The 15813-nt window shown below is 47.0% G+C and overlaps 1 protein-coding gene across 25 annotated transcripts in view; it reads right to left on the bottom strand.

Moving 5' to 3' along the window:
- The window catches only part of NFASC (neurofascin), a 184099-nt gene that overhangs the window by 140134 nt on the left and 28152 nt on the right, over positions 1 to 15813 (bottom strand). For 2 of the 25 annotated variants that reach the window (XM_053605698.1, XM_053605697.1), the window contains exon 1: positions 3059 to 3264. The exons of the other annotated variants lie outside the window; for them this stretch is intronic. The gene's annotated coding sequence lies outside the window, so the exon portion shown is untranslated. Of the gene's footprint in view, positions 1 to 3058; positions 3265 to 15813 lie in introns of those variants that run through there. 25 annotated transcript variants of the gene reach the window in all.

Genomic DNA, 15813 nt, shown 5'->3' on the forward strand with positions numbered 1-15813 from the left:
CACAGAGGGGACACCTCCACCGAGCAGGCCTGTGCCCCAGTATAAGGTTTGGGCCAGGTGGAAGAGAGGGAAGGCAGGCCTCATGGGCCTGGATGGAGGACTCTTTCCTACTCCTGTGCTAATGATTTCATGGATTAGTTCATTTATCTTCACAAAATCCAAAAGGCAGGGGCTAGTGATATCACACTTAACAAATGAAGAAACTGAAGGTTACCCAGCAAGGAGCAGACCTGGAACTGGACCCAGCACTCCGGCTGCACTCCCACCCGTCTGCCCTCTGTGCATCGCACTTCCAGGGTGCCGGCTGTCCGCTCCCCTCTGCAGCTCCTCACAGAAGGACAGGCCGCCTCACCCCACCCCACATTCTTCTCCAAGGCTGCTGCATGGTACAGATCAGGTGATGGAGGGGAAGAAAGCACCACAGCAGCCCAGCTGGCTGCCAAAGAAGACACCCCTCCCCTCAGGCCAGAGGGCTCACCAATCCCGCTGAGGGGCTCTCTTCTTTGGCTTCCTCTCTGCCTCTGCCTCTGCCTGCATAGCCCCCAGAAACTGTCCCCAGCACACATGAACTACAGACACTTGTGTCCCAGGCAGGCAAAGAAAGAAGAAAGCATTCCCCAGGTTTTATACGGCTTGTTACATGCTCTGTAAGGGAAGACCCAAGAACAGAGTCCCAGATAGAAGCCAAGAGCTTCTTTCCAAATGAACAGACACATCTGAGGTGAAATGGAATGTCCATTAAACCCAGAAGCGGTTTCTTTCTCTGGGGCTTCCTCTAAGTCTGAGGAACTCTCCAGCCTTTTCTAAGACCCTCACATCCCTGCCAGGCACTTGGTGTGCCCAGACCTGCTGGCTGGTTGGCATGTGGTCCAGTGTATATCATGGGCAGGCTGCTTCTGGTCTGGAGTATGGAAAACGGAACTACCAAAATCCCAAGAAAGAAAATCCTTTGAGTGGTCGGTCACTAAACCAGAGTCCAGCCTGCAAGACAGCCCCCTCCTGAAGTACAAGGTGTCTCCCAAAGATCTCTAAGGAAAAACATCCCACATAGCCCTCTCATTGTCAGGAAAGATTTCCTTGCATCCAACCTTAGTCCTGCTTGTGGCCACTAAAATAATCCACTTTGCGATCTTCTCTCTGGCAGCAACATGGCATAAGGGCTCCAAAACAAGCAGGTTCTTGAGCCTGGGGGGCAGCCTGGCTCAGTGACTGATAGTGTGTCAGTAGGTAACATGCTCAATTTCTCTGGGTCTTAGTCTCCTTGATTTTAAAATGAGAACAGTGTAGGTTGCTGTTCTATGAGGACAGCTATCCAATGCTCAGAGCACTGCCTATCACAGACTAGCTCTCAGTCAGCAGCTGTTGTCGCTGAGGAAGGCCATCTCACCAGTTCCTCCAGGTGCATCATGAGCACATCAGCCTCATGAGAAGCCGAGTGTCCAGGATGACTTAGCCTGTCTGCCTCCATGAGGAGGGCCCTTGTTTCTGCTTCTGGACCTTCCAAGACCCTCCCACAGCAACTGACAATGGTGCAATGTAGCCAGTAGAATCCCTGAGAAAGCCTTGTGGAGGACACTGAGTCATTGCAGCCAGCTGACTGCAATTGGGTTGATCACACACAAGCCTGTGCTGTCCACCCTCAGCTGTTCCCCAGCTCCCATGCACCCAATAAATCACAGAAACTGTGCTCCCAGGAGCACACAGATGCTTCTAAAAATAGTCACTGCTTCTTTAGACCAGAGGAGGGGGGGGGAAGCAAGTGTCCACGTTATCTGTGGCAGCGAGAGCCCAGGAAAGAAATTAGTGCTCCGCGGGGCCTCCCCATCTCCTTGCTGCTCTGAGGCTGTGGGTGCGTTGTGCTCGGGGAAGCCTGCACTGTTTGCTTTGCACACAGGGTTAAGGGAGTACCCTGAGATGGTCCCAATCTCTGATGTTCAGCCCTGGGGAAAAGTCTGGAATGCCATCAGGAAGGTTGGACCCTTCTGGTTTGAGCCAGGGATGTTAGTGCCTCTCCAGTAACCTAGGATCAGTCTATTCTGACGCTAAGGCAGACTCTTCCTGCATTAAATATGGTCACTGATCTCCCACTCAAACAAAACTTTAAAGTCACTAGGTCCAAACCTCTGCCTCGGGGAGCCCTGTACCTACAAGGAAGGCAGGCTAGACTGTCCCCTCCATCTGCTTCCTTTTTCCCTCCCTACTCACAGTCAAACCAGCACACACCTCCTCAGATGGAGTTGTGTGAGATGAAAGAGGATCCTAACTCAGGCCAGCTCTGCGCCAGAGCCACTTCCAAAGGTCAGAGCGAGCACTCTCAGCAGAGCTGGGGGGCCCAGGACTGTGTGGGCTCTGGCTCTGCCCTGTTTTGGATCAGCACAAAATGACAGGAAACCAAGGCTCCCCTGAGACAAAAACTGCTCTCTCCCCAGAAGCCAGCTGAGAGAAAAACGGGCTATTCTCTCTTCTTCCCAATCAGCAGCTTTTGCATTCCTGGCCTGAGATCCAGAGTCTGGCCAAGACTAAGCCAGACAGGCTGCGGGGAGAGAGCAGGTTTAAGATAGGGGAGCCCGGAGCAAAGGACTGATGGGAGAGAAATGGAGAGGAGCCACCCAGAGTGGGACGAGCCGCAGAGTAACAAGGGTTTGCAAGTAGATTCATGAACCCTAACTCTTCCTCCACCAAAATGCTCTTCAGCATCTCACTTTCCAGACACCCTCATTCCTCACACCAAAGCTCCCCTGCCACCCGTGTGAGGGCTTTGGAGGCTTACCCCATGCCTTTCTTCCTCCTAAAATTTCAGCTCATTTAGGCTATGAGACCATCATCATTGTCTGTCTCCCTTCTAGCCTGCCTGCTTCATATTCCAGATCCTAACACCAAACCAGTCCACTCTCTGTGCTGGGAAGATAATTGCAGAGCTTGTACGCAAACACAATTGCAGCTTCATCAGGACGCCGTGCACATCCCAACACACCCCAGAGAGTATGGAGGCCAAAGCATAAGAAGGATTGGGATGAGGACAGCAGGCTAAAAGGTGGGGTAGTGTTTACCATCCTACCTCTCCTGAAGGTTATGTTCTAGTTCATCCAGTGTCTTCTCAGTCTCCCTCCATGGGGACAGGAGGGAGGAAAAGCTAGGCACTTGTTAGGACCCAGGCCATCCCAGCAGGCAGACTTAGGCCTGAGCAAAATCCTGGCTAGACCTTCTTCCCTCTAGGTGCTGGCCTCAGACTTGCCCTGGGTGGAATCAAAATAATTCCTGGCTTCCCTGCTCCTTGTCAGCCCCCCGCTGCCACCTCTCAGTCCTCTGTGGCATAAACAGGGCTTTATTATCTCAAGCCCACCACGTCCTCTGAGAGTGCCGTGAATGGAATGCCACACAATGCATTTGTTTATGAATAACCACTCGTCCCCGCCCTCTGCCTGGCTTGCTCGCTCACTCGCTCACGGCCGGGTCCCCCTCATGCATAATGGAAGAGTTGTGTGGCCTATGACACAGCCAGGCTGTGCTCCTCAGCCTCTGAGGGCATAGATGGAGAGAGGTACCAGGCTGGGCCAGGCTCCTCAAGGTGGGGGTGCAGAAAAGACCCCCCAGTTAAGATTTGGAGACGTCATGTTTTGGGGGGGAGCCCAGTGTGGTGGGGGTGGGACTGGCCCACCCCCATACACAGGTCCTATATGAACCCACACTAGGGGCAGCAACCAGCCATGGAACATTTATCCAACACCCACCCTGTCCTATCCAAGGCGGTATGTGTTGGCCCCACACAGGACAATGGCTCTGTGCAACCTCAGCCTACTGGGCTATTTCTGTTTGAGGGTCTCAGGACAAGCCTCTATCTTCCATTTCACAATCCTTTACACATGTGTGGCCCTCACCATGCCCCAAGATTCCAAATCTTCTGCAGACTTAAGTATCTCTGGTCCATTCAATTGCCCCTTGTGAAACTACATCCCTTCACCACTGTCCTCTTTCCCTGGTGACTAGCAAACTTCAGGGGGTCAGGGTTTCTCTTAAAATGTAAGGCTCAACTCTCCTACCCTCCTGGTGGAAGCATGTCTTGATAATAGCTTTCTGTAGGGAAACTTGGAAAAACATTTAAAAGTCTTAAAAATGTTTCTGCCCTTTGTTCTATAAATTCCATTTCTGAGAGTAGATCTTAAATAAATAATATGCCATAATTAGAATATTTAAGTCACACAAATGTTCATGAGAATATTGTTTACGATGCTTCAAAAAATTAGAAACAACCTAAAAACCATCCCCAGGGAAAACAATAAACAAATTATGGCATGTCCATGGTTTGACAGGCAGCAGATTGTGGAAATTATAAGAGCTCTGGAGCCAGATGACCTGGGTTCAAAATTGGGCTTTGCCATTTTTTGGCTGTGCTGCCTCAGGCAAGTTACTTAGCTTCTCTGGGCCTCAGTTTCCTTATTTGTATAATTGGGATAACAGTGTCATCTCAAGTTACAAGGATTCAACAAATGCCAACCCCAATGCCTGATATCTATGGTAAATACAAAACAAAATTGCTGGTATTCTTACCATAAGCAATGAAATATTATATAGTTATTAAAATGATAAAATAACATGGGAGGATATTTTAATAAAATGGAAGAGTAAATGAAAAAAGCAGAGTAACAAAAATAGGATACAAATGACTATCTTTGGGTAGTGAAATTATGGCTAATTTATAGTTTTTTCCATTGTGCTTATTTTCTAAAATTTCTGCAAAGAACATAAATTACTTTTGTTAACAAGAAAAAGTATTTTCTGTGGCACAGGGCCCAGAGTAGGAGGCAGCCAGCCCAGGGCAGGCTCCTCTGGGACAGGCTCCCCTTGCCCTCCCTTACCGGTCACATCACACTGCCCCTCTCACTGAGCTCCAGGCATCAGCCCAGCCCTGCCCTGGCTCCCATCAGCCCCACATCTTGCCCCCAGCCCATGCTGTTCACAGAGCTCCTCTTGAGTCATTTCTCTTGCCTGTAAAAAACATGGAGCTAATGACATTTGTAAGAGCTTGGGAAGGACAGGGGAGAAGGCACAGCCAGGATGGAAGGCAACGACCCTAAAATTCAGAGCCAGAAGAAAGGGGGCAGCCGGCAGGCAGGCAGAGGCAGCCCCCTTCTTTATCAGCAGCGTAGAGAGGGGTTAAAAGAATGGATTTATCCCTTATCTAAGAGGAATAAAAGGAGATAAGATTTTGAGAAAATCGGGCAGGCATCCAGAGCACCCGCTCCTGGTTGTGGAGTGGGGGACTCAGGGCAGCTATCCCTGCCACACCCCTTCCCACTGTCTGCCTGCTCTGAGCTCGCACGGGGCTGGAGGCCATTGCATTGCAGTTCCCCTGCTTTTCTCCTCACCAGACAACCACACCAGCCCATTTCTCAGAGCTGTCTATAGACAGCAGCCCCCTTCTCAGTTCAGGCAGACCCAGCAGGGAGCGGGAAGTGGGGAGGGGTTAGTAGCCAGAGACAGGAATGTGGTGGGGAGAGACAGCTTCTGGGCCTCCTGAATGTGGGTCACATTCACAGAGGACAATGTCAATGCAGAATGGCTGCAACAACAGCTGGCCTGCCCGGGGGAGTGCTCCACCTCGTCCTGGGTCTGCCCTCCACCTCTTCCCCACCCGGGTCACTCCCCTGCTAGCCACAGCTGCTCCCCGCAAAGAGGCCTGGTGTGCCATGCCCAGCCCACCTGCTCTTCCACCCCAGAAGAGATCAACAATAAAAGACAGGGGACTGTTGACCCTTGTGGCCAAGGGCTGCTAAGGGACTGAAAGGACAGGATGGACAGAGCAAGCCAGAGCTCCTCCAACTGTATTTGGTAACTGCTGTGGCAAAAGGTCCAGTCTCATCCCTGGAGCGGAATCCTCCCCTCCCGCCATGGAAAGTGAATATTACTACAACAGGAAATGCTCAGTCATGAAGTATTTTGTCAGCAGAGCTTAGAAATCCCAGCACTGGGTGAGAGGTGGGATAGAACTACCTCTGAGGGCCCCTCCAGGGCTTGAGACCCCAGGACAGGAGGGGGAAGGACGCAAGTCATTCTGAAGTAAGCCTGTGGGGACAGCCTGAGGAGCTGTCTCTGCGTGGGGGTGACGGCTGTGTAGGCCCATGGCTGTACCTCCGCATGGGCAGGTGATTGTGTCTCTGTGGAAGGCTCTTAGTCCCCCCCCCCCCCGTGTGTGCCCCCGTGAGTGTGAGCATGCTTTGGCCACGTGTGTGTGTGGGTGTATGTGCCTGTGTACCTGCCTGGCTTGGTGGGCACGTAAGTACTTCTGTTCGGGGGTATCTGCCTGTCCTGTTTTACGTGTGTCCTATGGTGTGACCCAGCCAGTGGGGGTACCTGTCTGTTTTGGTGTGTCTGTAGGTATCTCAGGACATGTGTGTGGTACTGAAAGTGTGTTTCTTACAGATTGGCGTAGTGTGTGTATGTGTTTAGAGGTGTCGGGTGAGTTTTGATACCTGGCTATGTGTTTCAGTGTGTTTGTCCTAGCTCCGGTGTGTGTGTTTGTGGGCGTGTATGTCTATCTTGGCATGTGTACGGTATCTGTGTTTGTGAATGTGCATGCGTGTATGTGTAGAAACAGAAGCTGGATGGGATGGGGCAGTCCTATGGCCTCCTTGTTACCAGAATGCTCCCCAGTTGGGAATAACACTGAATGAATCATCTCCATGCAGATCCTGCAGTGGCTCCTTGTTTCTGCAGAAGAAAACCCAACTCTCCAACATTGACACAGCCTGGAGCCCCCTTGTCAGCATCCAGTCATCTGACTGCACTTGCTTTTCTCCAAATGCCCAGAATAGACACCTCCATACCTCTGCATTTTTCTGTGCGTTTTTGTTTGTTTGTTGCCTAGAATTCCTTTATCTTATCTCTGCTTAACAAATCCTATTCATCCTTTAAGGCCTAGTGCCAATGCCACCTCCTCCAGGAAGCCAGTCCAACTCTCTGGTCCCGTTGTCTAAAGGACATTGCGTACTTCCCCTAAGCACAGATTCCATTCTCCTTTCATTGTGATGGTCATAGGCAAATGTTTCCTTCTCCCCACCAGACAATGAAAACCTACTTATACTCAGGGAATTCATCGTCTCCTTTGTGGCTTCCAAAGTGCCCAGTCCCCTCATGTCTTGTACACAGAGACCTGCAATGAACATTTACTGAACGTTTCCCCAACTTGAGTTTAGCTGTAGAGTGAGAGGAAGGAGAAAGAGCATTCACTGCTCAGGGCCTTTAGAACTGGGCAAGAACAAGGCATAGGTCTGAGAGGCTACAGCCCTAGGAGTCTATAGGAGCTATAGGGCTGGGGAAAAGCCTCTTAGCCTCTCTGCAACTCGAGATCTGCACCTGAAGGAGCCTCTTCAAGGCCAAATAGGCCAGCTCTGCTGCTTCCTAATTCTCATGAAGCATGGTTACCTAAGACCTGACCTCTCGCAAGGGGCTCGGCACAGCTCCAAAGCCCCATCCACACTGAAACTCATATCAACTCCTGCAGCCAAGATAGACTCCAGTTACCAATTTTCCTTTAGGAGCCTTTCACCATCCTCTGCCTCCACTATACACATACTCCAAATCCCAAGGTTCTCCTGGAGGGGCTGAGGCTTTGCTGTGTTCTGTCTCCCTCACCAGACAGATCCCCAGATCCCCAGCCTCCAGAGCAACAAGACCCTGACTGCTACTGATGGGCCTGGGAGTGAGAAGCGCTCTCCCAAGCCCGGTACCAGGAGAGAGATCACTGGAACCAAGACATGGATGCCTGCATTGCCCTCGAAGGAGATAGCAGTGTTTGACTCGTGATTTAGGAGTAATCTACCAGAAGGGCTAAAATTGTACAAAAAGATTGGCATATCGAATGTTGACAAGGATATGGTACAACTGGAACTCTCACATACTGCTGGCAGGAAAGTAAATTGGCATAGTCACTTTGGAAATGGTTTGATGTGTACTAGAGATGAACATATTGATATCTTGTAGTCCAGCAGTTCTACCTGTGGGTATTCGCCTAACAGAAATCAGTACTTATGTTCAAGAATGATTAGACTCAAATGCATATGATATTGCAAGAGGCTTCAAGTAGAACAATCTTGAAAAAGAAGAACAAAGTCAGAGACTCACATGCCCTAATTTCAAACCTTATTACGAAGCTATGGTAATCAAATCACTGTGGTAGTGGTGTAAAGACAGACATACGGAGCAATAGAATAGAATGGAGCGTCCAGAAATAAAGCATATTTCTACAGCTAATTGATCTTTGACAAGAGTGAGAAGTTTGCTCAATGGGGAAAGGACAGTTTATTTAACAATTGGCGCTGGGACAAGTTGATTTCCATATTTAAAAAAATGAATTTGGATCCCAAACTGTGTACCTCACACTACAGTTGTCTCCCCTTAATTTGAGGTTTCACTTTCTCTGGTCTGGTCTGAAAATAGTTGAGTATAGTACATTAAGATATTTTAAGGAAGAGAAAGAGAGAAAACACATCCATTCATATGATTTTTATTATAGCATATTTTTTATAATTGTTCTATTTTATTATTAATTATTATTAATCTCTTACTGTGCCTAATTTATAAATTAAACTTTATTATAGGAACAAACAGAATATATAGGGTTCAGGACTATCCATGGTTTTAGGCATCCAATGGGGGTCTTGGAATATATCTCCAATGGACAAAGGGGGAATACTGTGTTTATAAAAACTAACTCCAAATGAGCCAATGACTTAAATATAGGCTCTAAAACCATAAAACTCTTAGAAGAAAACAATTGGTAAATCTTCATGACTTGGGTTTGGTAATGGATTCTTTGATGTAAAACCCAAAACACAAGCAACAGAAGAAAAATTAAATTTGACTTCATCAAAATGTAAAACTTTTGTGCATCAAAGGACATTATCAATAAAGTAAAATGACAACCTACAAAATGAAAGAAAATATTTGCTAATCCTAAGGTTCTCTAGGACTGGCTGAGGTTTTACACTGTGAAGATACAGCTTATTCTGCTTAATAAGGGTTTAATATCCAGAATATACACAGAACTCTTAAAACTCAACAACAAAAGAAAAAATATTAAAAACAGCACAGAATTTTAACAGACATTTCTTCCAAGAAGATACACAAATGGCCAAGAAACCCATAAAAAGATGTTCCACATCACTAATCATTAGAGAAGCATGAATCAAAAACACAGTTAGGGGGGCGCCTGTGGCTCAAGGAATAGGGTGCCGGCCCCATATGCCAGAGGTGGCAGGTTCAAACCCGGCCCTGGCCAAAAAGTGCAAAAAAAAAAAAAAAAAAAACACAGTTAGATTCCACTTCACATCTACTAGGATGGCTATAACAAAATAAAATGGAGGCGGTGGGTTCAGACCCGGCCCGGGCCAAACTGCAACCAAAAAATAGCCGGGCGTTGTGGCGGGCGCCTGTAGTCCCAGCTACTCGGGAGGCTGAGGCAAGAGAATCGCCTTAAGCCCAGGAGTTGGAGGTTGCTGTGAGCTGTGTGAGGCCACGGCACTCTACCGAGGGCCATAAAGTGAGACTCTGTCTCTACAAAAAATAAATAAATAAATAAAATGGAAAATAACAGACGTTGGTGAGGATGTAGAGAAATTGGAACACACATTTGCTGGTAGGAATGTAAAATGTATAGCCACTTGGGAAAATAGTCTGTCGATTTCTCAAAAAGTTAAACATAGAGATACTATCTGACCAAGCAATTCCACTCCTAACAATATATCCAGAAGAGTTGAAAACAGAGATCAGATACTTCTACATTATATTGATTGCAGCATTATTTATGAGAGCTAAAAGGTGGGAACAACCCACGTGTCTTCAACAGATGAATGGATTAAACAAAATGCTGTATTTCTATACCAGCATACTGTCAGCAGTAAAAAGGAATGAAGTTCTGACATGTGCAATAACAAGGATAAACATTATGGAAAACATTATGCTAAATGAAATAAGCAAGACACAAAAGGACAAAACATTGTGTGACTCCACCTATAAGAAATATCCAGAATAGGGCGGCGCCCGTAGCTCAAAGGAGTGGGGCGCTGGCCCCATATGCTGGAGGTGGTGGGTTCAAACCCAGTCCCGGACAAAAACCGCAAAAAAAAAAAAAAAAAAATCCAGAATAGGCAAATTACAGAGACAGAAAGTAGATTAGCAGATACCCAGGGCTGGTAGGTGCAGGGAATGGGGACGTATTAATAAACAGTTAAAGAATTTCTATTTGGGGTGATTAAAATTTTTTGGAAATAAAGAGTGGTGATGTTTGTACAACATTGTGAATATATTAAATGCTACTAACTATACGTTTTAAAACGATTGAAATGGTGACTTTTATTTTATATGTAAAACTGCATTTTATCACAGTAAAATTTTTTTTCAAAATCACTGCGGCATCCTTCCCTACGTTGCTGTCAAATCCATCAATATCTGACCTCAAATAAAAGATTGCTGGGAAAAGTGAGACAAAGACATGGAATGGTTTTCAGAAGTGCTATTTCCTCGGAAGGGTAATATTCTTCAAACCCTGGAGCGAGTTACTGTGGTGTTGGAGTGGAAGGGAGATCTATTCTTGGCTCTGAAATTCCACTGACCTTGTCATCCACTTCTTGGGCATGTTTGTAACATGAGGACAGGGACAAGGCCTCCAATGTGCCTCTAAAATCTCATAAGTACCAGACTAAACTTCTCTGACCCATCGCCTTCCCTCTAGGCCGCTTTCTAGATTTTAACTTCGCTCCTTTCCACACTGACTTTAGTTTTTGGGGTTTTGGGGGGGGGGTTTCTTGTTAATATTTTTATTTATTTATTTTATTATTAAATCACAGCTGTGTACATTAATGCGATCATGGAATACCATACACTGGTTTTATAGACCATTTGACATATTTTCATCACACTGGTCAACATAGCCTCCCTGGCATTTTCTTAGTTATTGTGTTAAGACACTTATAGTCTACATTTACTAAGTTTCACATGTACCCTTGTAAGATACACCGTAGGTGTGATCCCACCAATCATCCTCCCTCTGCCCATCCTCCCCCCTTCCCCATTTTTTTTGAATGAGGAGGAAAAACATCACCACCAGTGGGCCAAATGTACCTGGCATGCTGGTCTAGGTGCTTTGCCCAAAGCTTCTCTGCAGCATCCCAAAGCTGGTAAAAAGTGTTAAGGGAAGCCCTGAGTAGTCCAGGCTACAGCAAGAGATATATTATTTTACAATTTCAAAAACTTAACTCATCAAGGTGCCAGTTCACCTGTACTTCTCACCAGCTTCCACTTTGCTCACATTACTCTCCAATAACACAGAATGATAAAAATAGCAATCTTCTCTATATGGTCCCATGCCTACCTAAACTACATAGTGACCTCCTCCTTCTTAGGAAGATGGAGAAGCTTGTCTAAGCCTTTGGGCTCCCTGCTGTCTCTTCTCCTCTTTAGCAGTTGGGCAATACTACAGGGTTTGTCCCAAAAGTCATCCCTAACGTTTCATACACAGGGAAAATGTGAAATTGTAGCTAAATGTACCTTTACTTACAAAATATTCATTACAAAATTTTACAAAGAGGTGGCCAACACGTACAGAATATTTTGTAAATCTTTTGCAAAATTTTGTAATGAATATTATATACATAAAAGTACATTTAGCTACAATTTCCCACTTTCTCTGTGTATGGTGACTTTGAGGGCAGCTTTTGGGATACCCTATAGTTTGTGTTAACCATCCCATAACACTCTTAGATTATATTTGGGATTCCATCTCCCTAAAACTCCTAAAATGAAAATCGTTCTCTGATTTCCCGGAGGTGTACATAATTCAAAAACCATTCACACTGGCTTTTGATTGTACCCTTATAAAGCCTGATTGATCTTTTAAATGAACACACCAGAATTTATACATTTAAATGAGTGCTGTTTCCTTCAAACAAGTCCCTTTGGGAGGCTATATACATATTCCAACAATGTATCTGCCTGAGCTTAGAACATTTCAGAAGCTTCCTTTTTGAAACTGCTTTCAAAGCCTGTGGTATATTCTTCTGATGAGCCCCCATGGTGGCAAAATTTATCCTATGAAGGTAGATATACCTTTTTTTTCCCCTTAAGTTGAAAGACAGAATTAAGAATGGGAAAGATGGTGGGTGATGGGAGTTGGGAATACTGTAGAGTGTCAAAAGCAGAGAACGCTTATCAAGGAAAGAACTCTGAAGGCTATTCCTATGAGGAGAAAACAAGGGTCTGAGCCCTGGCTTCACTACAGAAACAAATGTGTAGCCTCCCGGCAAAAAGGTGCAGCTTTAGAAGACAGTACGTGTGTGGGTAAAGAAGCTCTGACAATACCACTATAAATAGTAAGAAATCGCCCCATTGTCACCATTGCATTCCCTTGTTGTGTTCATCTATGTCACTGTGTCTTGACCAGGGTCTAAGATCAAGAAACTTTCCAAAAGTGGCTCCCAAAGTTCATGAGCCTTAAGTGGGCATAGGGAGCAGGCTGCCCCTCTCTCCAGAGAAGACGAAGACTGGCACATAGAAAAAGCAGGAAGAGTCCCCTGGCTCCTCAGTAAGTTAAACACTGAATTACCATATGGCCCAGCAATTCCACTCCTAGGTATATATCTGCTCAAAAGAACTGAAAACAGGTGTTGGTGTTCAAACAGAAGCTTGTACACAAAAATGTTCATAATGACACAATTTATAATAGCACAAAGGTAGAAACTGCCCAAATGGTCCATCAATGGATGCATGGAGACATAGAAATGTGGTATATACAATTAAATATTTATTTAGCTAACAAAAGGAATGTAGTACGGAAACATACTACCACATGGATAAATCTTGAAGACGTTACGGTAACTTAGCAAATAAGCCAGAGACACAAAAGGCCACATACTGTTACGAGTCTACTGACATAAAATGTCCAGAACAGGCAAGTCTGTAAAGACAGAACAGATTAATGGTTGCCATGGGCTGAGGAGAAGGAATAATGGGAATGACTGCTTAATTGGTATGGGTTTCGTTTTGGGAAGATGAAAGTCCTATGAATTAGATAGTGATTGCACAATACCGCAAAAGCCTTAAATGTCACTGAACTGTACACTTTAAAATGGTAAATTGTTTTGTTATATTATTTAACCCCCTCTCTCCCCGTACATGCACGCACATAGAAAAGGAAAAAAGAAGCAGGCAGAGTTTCTGTGCTACATTCTGGCAGGAGTGCTACGGTGTGGGCCTGGCTGGCAGCTCTTACAGGCAGCAGGGCTGAGACCCTCACAAGTAGCAGAGAAGAGAAGGCAGCGCAGAGGACACTGGCCTACAGTCCAGTGATAGTCAGCCTATGTGCTCTGGCCCTTTGCCACACAGAAATTTATCAGGCCCACTGTAAATGCTTTTTGACGAGGAATAGAGAGGGAGTCATGTGTGGGAAATGATCCCCCGTGGGGAGAAGCAGGGACAGTTCCTGAGATAAGCCAGAGGAAGACATTTCCAATGCAGCTGGTTTACTTGTCACCCTTAACCCCCGCCTGCAGCATCACGGCCATCTGATTACAACATCACTGCTATTTCTTCTGGGCCATCAGGGTATAGCCTGTGGGCCGGGGAGCAGGCAGGGAAGAGAAGAGATAAGGCTCTTCTCTCCACCAGCAGCTGCTCATCATGAGAGCAGACCATGCCATACTCCTTGTCTGGTACCCCTCCCTTCCTTCTCCAAATCCTCACAGATGCTCCCCCAGCCACATCCACATCCCCAGCTCCAGGCTTTATCAGGAAACCAACACACCAGGCAGGCAGCTGAGCAGGTCTCCAGCCACTCAGCCCCCTTTCAGCAGCCTCCAGCTTAGGGGTATGTTTTCCTAATCTTTGAGGATTTACAAACCCAGAGAAGAGACAAGATCCTTAGCAGCAATTACAAGACTAATAACATTAAGTTTTAAATGGTTATTATAGGCGCAGATTGCTTATTAGTTGTGACAGCCAGTGAATCAGGGGAATGGTACATTTTAATGTGCATGAAAAATAATTTTCAAAATTCAATGCTCTGGATTAGTGCAGCTGTTGGACCCAAGACCCAGCCTCTGAAAAATATTGGTTCAGAGACCCAAGAGGGAGGAGCCCAGCCTGCTCCTGACTCAGTTCTTGTCTGAGACCTCCTTGAGACCTCCCTCTGTCATTTTTTCCACAACAGTACAAATATTTACTGGGCACCCACTATGTGGCACTAAGAAACCCTGCTGTAGAGCTTATAGTATGGTGGGAGTGGAGGGCTATAGACTTTCTGGTTAGCGGCATGCTCTGGGCATCTTCCCATCTGCTGAGGCCAGAAGGAAGGAGAGGGGCTAATTGCTGTAGCCAACTATGGGCAATCCCAAGGATGACCCACCTGGGGGCTAACCCCTTCTCAGATGCCAAGGGGCATCTCTCTGGGACAGAGACATCCCACACAGTGAGCAGAGCATGGTTAGAAGCCAAGCTAGGGAGCTCATTGGGGGAAGTGGAGAGACGAGTTGCAATACCGCCGTGAGTAAAGAAGGCCCCTGTGTGTGTTTCTGCTAATGCAAGAAGCCTGGAGGGCGGTCGGAAAGCCAGTGAGATGGCTGCTCACTGGGGTCTTTCCAGAAAGACTCAGGGTTATGGCCCTGGTGGGGAAGGGAGTCCTTACACTGAGCAGGCGCAGGCTCCACTCCACAAAAAGGCTCAAGAAAAATAAGGGGGCAGGGAGGTGGCAAGAGAAAGCAGGGAGGGGGAGAGAGGGAGAGCAGAGGCGGGCAAGGAGGGACTGGAAAGGCGCGACCACTCCGAGCTGCCTGTTACCATGACAACGCCCTCTGCCTCGTATCCAGGAATGAATTATTGATTGTGGACATTGCTTTTCTCACCTCCCCAAAGCCCCCAATGCCCTCTTCACTGCCATCTTCCCCCCGTACCTGTTCTGTATTTGCCTAAAAGAGCCACTGAGACCAGACGGGAGGCCCGAAGAATCCCAAGTCCGCTCCCAAATCCCTGTGCCTCCTCCCTCCTCCCCCTCATCGTGGGCCCTTGATACTCTGCCCTCGGGTGATAGGCAAAATTATGTTCCCCTCAATCTCATATGCTGAAGTCCTCACCCTTCCTACCACCAGATGTGATGATAGAGTATTTGGACCTAGTGGCTTTAAAGAGGTAATTAATGTAAAAGGAGCTCAGATGAGTGGGCCCTGATTGAATCTGACTGGGAGATCAGGATACAGACATGCACAGTGGGACGGCTGTGTAGGACACTGGGAGGAGACAGTGGTCGGCTACCGCCAAGGAAGGAGAAGAAACCAACACCTTGACTTCTGGCCTCCAGAACTGTGAGCAAATAAATTTCTGTTTTTAAGCCAAGGTTTGTGGTACTTAGTTTTGGCAGCCCTAGCACACCAATGCCCCACCCAAGCAGGATTCCCTTAAAGCCAGCGGTCGTTTTAGGGTGTCCATGCAGGATGGAGAACATCACCTCAGCAGCAGGGGCACAGGACTCTGCGGTCTCATGTGGTCACATATGGGCATCCAGGGGCAGGGGCTGGGGAGACAGAGAGCACTTGAGAGGCAGGACAGCCCAGCCCAGAAACCAGCCAGCAGGCCTGGTGCTGGGCAGTGCAGGGCACTGTGTCTACTTCGGGTTTCTCTGCTCCAGATGGCCGTCACAGCAGAGTCACCCACCTTCTCAGGGTTCAATCCCCTAACCTAAGGGAATACGAGGCTGACATATGGCAGAGTGAATGCGAGAAACAGAATCAAGAAGCAGCCAAGGCTCTGGCCTAAGCACGGTGGGTTTCA

The sequence above is a fragment of the Nycticebus coucang genome, chromosome 10, assembly GCF_027406575.1.
Source record: "Nycticebus coucang isolate mNycCou1 chromosome 10, mNycCou1.pri, whole genome shotgun sequence".
NCBI lineage: Eukaryota > Metazoa > Chordata > Mammalia > Primates > Lorisidae > Nycticebus > Nycticebus coucang.